Below are 5574 nucleotides of genomic sequence, written 5' to 3' on the forward strand. Positions count from 1 at the left end.
GTGTCACTCTCTGTGAGTGAGGCCCCGGGGAGCTTTGCACAGGTGAGCTCTCAGGGTCCCTAGGCCCACACACTCCCTCCTAGTCTCACGCCCACCCCTTTCCTCGGGGAGCCAGCCTGGGTGTAAATTCAAGGCAGAAACCAATGGCTCCACCACCTGCTGCCTGAGCCTCCTGGTCGGCTTCCCCCGCCCTAGCGCACAGCCCAGGATCTCGCACAGGGAGAGGGGAGGATCGCCTGGCACAGGGCTCTGCTCTCCAGGGTACTTCGGTCTCATTGTGCACTGCTTCTAGGTGGAAACCTCCCGCTGGAGTGTGACTTTTCGCAGGAGGAAGGCCAGGGGGGTTGAGCTGTTAACTGTGAGGCCAGCAGGGGCGTGGGCCAAGCCCCCACCTGGCATTGCCTTGGTGGGGGGAAGAAGCTCAGCCAACCTGGCAGCTGCTATCGACCCTTCCGATGACAGGTGAGGCAGGAGTGGGGAAACAGCAGCCGTCGACGGCAGCGAGACGGGAACGAGGCCTGTGACAAGATGTGCGCTCTACAGCTGCCTCTGCGAAAAATGCGGCCCCGACACCAAATGCTCCTGGCTGATGCAAGAACCACACAGATTAAACAGCTTTATTTCACACCTCCCTCAGGCGGGCTGCTGGCCCACGTGCCTGCCGGCCAACAGCGAGAGGCTCGCTTTCCAGCAGGATGGTACAGAGTAGCGCCCTCTGCTGGTCCCGAACCCTGTGCTCATCCCGGTTCCTGCGTTTGCAAACGGCGCCGATCACCTCGCTGGTGAAAATGAAAGAGCAAGCGGCTGGAACCGGGTGCCACGCTCTCCTCCAGCACCGCACCCCGTGAATCTCGGGAGGCATCTGGGGGGAGTGGGTGGCTTGGATGGAAATGTGGAGTTTTGTTCCCAAGACCTGCGTTCAGCATTTGTCTTGCTTGTACAGGATACATAAAGCCTGTTGAAGGAAGGATGCCATGCACCTTGAACTGTTCTAATGGTGGAATTTCATCCGCCAGGTCAAAGATCAACTCACCCGGTCAGATGTGCGGACAGTCCCCATGACTGTGAATGAATATCAACTCTCACCTGCAAGTACAGAGCACTAACTAGAAGGAGCAAAACAAAACATGATTTTTTATAAAATCCCTAATGTTAACATGTAGGTAGGGCGTGGGGGAGGGTGTCTAGGAGCCGCCCTGAGGACCGCGGGCGTTAATGACTGAGGGGACAGGAAGCATCCTCTCTGAGAAGCGGTGTGCCCGCCTGCCGACAACCCCACCCTCCGTCCCGTCTCCCAGGCACAGCCCCAGCGAGGAGCTCTGTGTTTGTCCTCACTGATTCTCACAGGATCCCTGGGCAGAGGCTGCACAGTGTGACTTTTTCGTGGAGAGCTCCCTGTTTTTTCTTCCAGCAAAGAGCGGGCCCAGTGGGCCCCGTGGTTCTGGATGTCAGACCTCAAACCCAGCCCCGCCGGGGAGGGGTCGGGGGTCCCTGGCTTCCATCCCTTCCGTGGTGCTGAGGGAAGGAGCCGGGTCCCCCGAAACCTGGGATCAAGAAAGCTGGATGGGACCTAACCAGCCGAAAAAACAGGACTGCACATCGATCCCGACGGGAAGTCATCGACAATCAGCGACAAAATTTCCAAGCTGTCACAACAGTTCAATGTGCGTTCACTTGGAGCGTGGGGCACTGAGAACTCCGATCCCCCGGCAGACGGCGGTGACAAGCGGCGGGAAGGAATGGGCCGTTATGAGCCTAATCTTCCGAGGCTGAGTGTTCCCGGAACAGCCCGGCACAGAAACACCACCCTCTGCCACAGCAGCTCTCCCGGCGGGTGCCATGGCGCTGCTGGGGACAGCAGGGGCTGGTGCCGACCTCTCGGCCTCGGCGGGGCTCAGCAGTCCAGCTGTTTTGACGCCAGCCCAGCCCTGTCTGGGCTGCACAGCTGCCGAGGCCGAGCTGCGACGCCAAGCCAGTTCTCAGCCAGGACGGTCCGCCCGAGCCCACGCTTGCAGCACCCCTCACCATGAGCAGCGCCCCTGCCCCTCGCCCCGAGGAAAGCTCCAGCCAACGCTGTCAACCTCTGCGCTCTTCTGGGGGGACCAGGAGACACTGGGCACTGTCCTCACCCCCAGGAGCTGAGCAGGCCTCTGGGGCCTCAGCTGGGAGAGAGTGAGGACACGCCTCCCTCCCTCCCTGCTGGCCTGCCTCCGACGGCCTCCTCCTCCTCCCTCCACACTTCCTCTTCCTGTCTGCACTTCTGGGAGCCACGTGCCCTCCTGTCTCCCGCAGCGCTGGTGGCCGAGTGGCTGGCACACGGGTGAGAGAGAAGAAACACGGATCCTCAGTCTGGTACTTTCAGAAGCTGACCTCATCACCCAAGAGCATGGTTCCTGTGGCCAAGCTAGCAGACAGGGCAGAAGACCATTCTTCTGGCCACGGGCGCGCTGAACGTTCCCAAGATGGAAAAGCAGGGGCAACAGGGGTCACTAGGACCCCCGCGGGAGCCGACGTTTTGTAGCCAAGCGCACATTTGCCCCAACACACAGCAAAACAGTCCACTTCGGAACTCATCAAAAGCCTTGTGGCCGAAGTCCCTGAAGAGACAAAAGATGCTCCTGTTTCAGGAATGTCCTGCTGGCAGCATTCAGGGCAAAATGCTCACACTCTCTGGCAGTGTCCACGGTGTCTGGCCCATCCACGTGACACAGCAGGCTTGTCTGCCAAGGTCACGCCTGGGTTTCCAGGACCACAGGCTGGCTCCCTGGGGTGGGCCAGTCGCAGCGAACTGTCAATTAGAAACAGTGTGAACTGACAACCCGTGTCCTCGTTCTGGAATATTGTGCCCAGAGGTGGCGTGCATTGCCTGCAGCCTGTGTCCTTGGCCAAAACCTGTCACAGAGCCATCCCTGAGTAGCCCAGGGTGGAATGTGTCATCGCCTGCAGGGGAGGGCATGGCACAGAAGGACTCGATAAGACGATGAATCACCGAAGCTGGGAGACTTACGGGTGTCACTCTGGGATACAAGGGGCCAACGGAAGCCTTCCAGGGCTGAGCTGCCCAAGGACAGGCCTGTCCCAACCTCACTGCCGAACGAGGGTGCCTGGCTGCAACGTGAGCTCCTAGCTCCCCAGCAGCGGCTAACGTCCAGCGTGCACACAGTGCCGTGTGGGTGTTTGCTGGGATTTGGGGAGAGGAGACGCGTCTCACATCTGAGCCTGTGCAGAGCAGGCAAGATGAGCCACGGGGCGTCAGGAGCCCACGAGAACAGAAATCCCGCAACGTGGCTGAGGATCACTGCCCCTGGGAGCTTCCACAAAGTGCACCGGAACCCCACCCACGTGGGGTAAGAGACGTGAACGAATTTTCTCTACATCTCGGCCTTCTCGGCGAAGAGCTAGGTTATGACGACGTCTAGGACAGCACCTGTTTTGTTTTTTTTTTAATGTGAAACTAATTAGCACATGTCAAGGTGGTTCTGACAACTCCAACTGCATCTGTCAGCCAAGTGAGAGAGCAAAGCGAGACTGGGGTGGGGAGGTCCTCCTGGCTTCCACGTGAGCATCCTCAAAGGGGTCCCTGAGCAACCTTCGCCCGTGTGCATTGGGAAGCAGGTGCGAGCGGGCTTCCTTCTCCACTGCTAATGGGACAGGCTCCCAAACGTTACCGGGAGCTCTGCTGCCTTATTTCCATCTCTCCATCCTCAGTGAGCCCGGACGAATGAAAGCACCTCTCCTCAAGCACGAGAAGGCCGGCGGGCTTTTGAGAGGATGCTGATTGCTCCGGACACCCCCTCTCAGAACAGGGGATGAAAAGTGGGGAAGCACGGCCCGTGGGTGTGTTGGACGACTGCGATGACCGCAAGCCGGTCTGGGCTGCACTGGCTGGCATTCTTTCCTACAGGTGGTGCTTTCCACAGATATCGAAATCAGGCAGCCGGATATACTGTCACTGAGAAGCCACCGTAAAGGGTGACAAGTTCCAACTTTCTGGCTGCTATTAGCAGCAGAGGAGGAGAGTGGACTGAGGGCACTGAACCGGCTCGGAGCTGGCCCCCTCCCTGGTGGCAGGCTGCCGGCCCTGCCCACCATGCTGGCTCACCGTCCGGTTCCTAAAGAAGAGGGGTCCCCAGGGCCTGGAGGAGCTGCCCCCGGGGAGCCAGAGAGCACTGGGTGGTGTGGTGGCCGCGGAGACGCACTGCCCGATCTCCTCCAGGAAGGGCCTGCTGCCGGCTGCCGGCTGCCCCGCCGTCGGCCTCCGTGGGGTTTCCCTCCTCCCAGAAACACCCCTGGTCCCAGCCAGAGCCCACGCCGGGTGACCAGACAAACAGGCCCGGACATTCGCATCCAATGGGAGCCACTCTGACGGGCGTGCTGGGTCCACAGCCCACCTGGGGGCCGGCACTTGCTGAGCCTGCATGAAATCCGCTCCACCGGCCCACCTATCACTCCCCTCCCCTCACAGGTTGCTTCAGTCTGCTCCTGCACAACTCAACATCTTCCTTTTCCAGGGGGGCGGAGACCGAGGCCCGAGGCTTAGGGTTTCTCACCAACTGGGAAGGGGGTGCAAAATATCTGAGGTCCAGGCCCTGGGACTCCAGGCTTGGTGCTTGTCCTCCTGCCAGGGAGGGGCTTAGCTCCTGGCAATCGAACGGGCCCCACCGTGGCGAGACGGGGACATATCCCCACAGCAAGTGTGGGAGGGAGGAGGAGGCTCTGTACATGCACACACTGCCTCACTGCTGTACCCCACGGGACCTGCGAGCTCCCGCGCAGCCCAGANGTCTGCTCCTGCACAACTCAACATCTTCCTTTTCCAGGGGGGCGGAGACCGAGGCCCGAGGCTTAGGGTTTCTCACCAACTGGGAAGGGGGTGCAAAATATCTGAGGTCCAGGCCCTGGGACTCCAGGCTTGGTGCTTGTCCTCCTGCCAGGGAGGGGCTTAGCTCCTGGCAATCGAACGGGCCCCACTGTGGTGAGACGGGGACATATCCCCACAGCAAGTGTGGGAGGGAGGAGGAGGCTCCGTACATGCACACACTGCCTCACTGCTGTACCCCACGGGACCTGTGAGCTCCCGCGCAGCCCAGACTGCATGCTCCCAGAACCCAGGACAGCACAGCCCCACTCTTGTGGGGTCCACAGGGCAGTGGTGGGGACAGGGGGCACCCTTTTAAAATAATCACACAAAGACTAGGGTTCGCTTGTGAAATGGAATCGATTCCCTGCACAGAGGGAGCAAGAATTGCCACCTGAAGAGCGTTAGCAGGCAGCTAGACTTGGGAAAGGGTAGAAATGGAGGAATGGGGAGGAAACACTCCAAAAACAGGGCGGCAAGGGCACCTCATGCTTTCCTGGATGCTCAGTGAACACATTTGAAGGTGTCAGCTGACACAGAACAGCATGAAAAACTAAGGCATGGAACAGCATGAATGGATGCATGGAACAGCATAAGCGGATCCATGGAACAGCATGAGTGGATCCATGGAACAGCATGAGTGGATGCATGGAACAGCATGAGTGGATGCATGAAACAGCATGAATGAATGCATGGAACAGCATGGGCGGATGCAT

The sequence above is a fragment of the Sturnira hondurensis genome, unplaced genomic scaffold, assembly GCF_014824575.4.
Source record: "Sturnira hondurensis isolate 20B ecotype Veracruz unplaced genomic scaffold, ASM1482457v3 Scaffold0007865, whole genome shotgun sequence".
Taxonomy (NCBI): Eukaryota; Metazoa; Chordata; class Mammalia; order Chiroptera; family Phyllostomidae; genus Sturnira; species Sturnira hondurensis.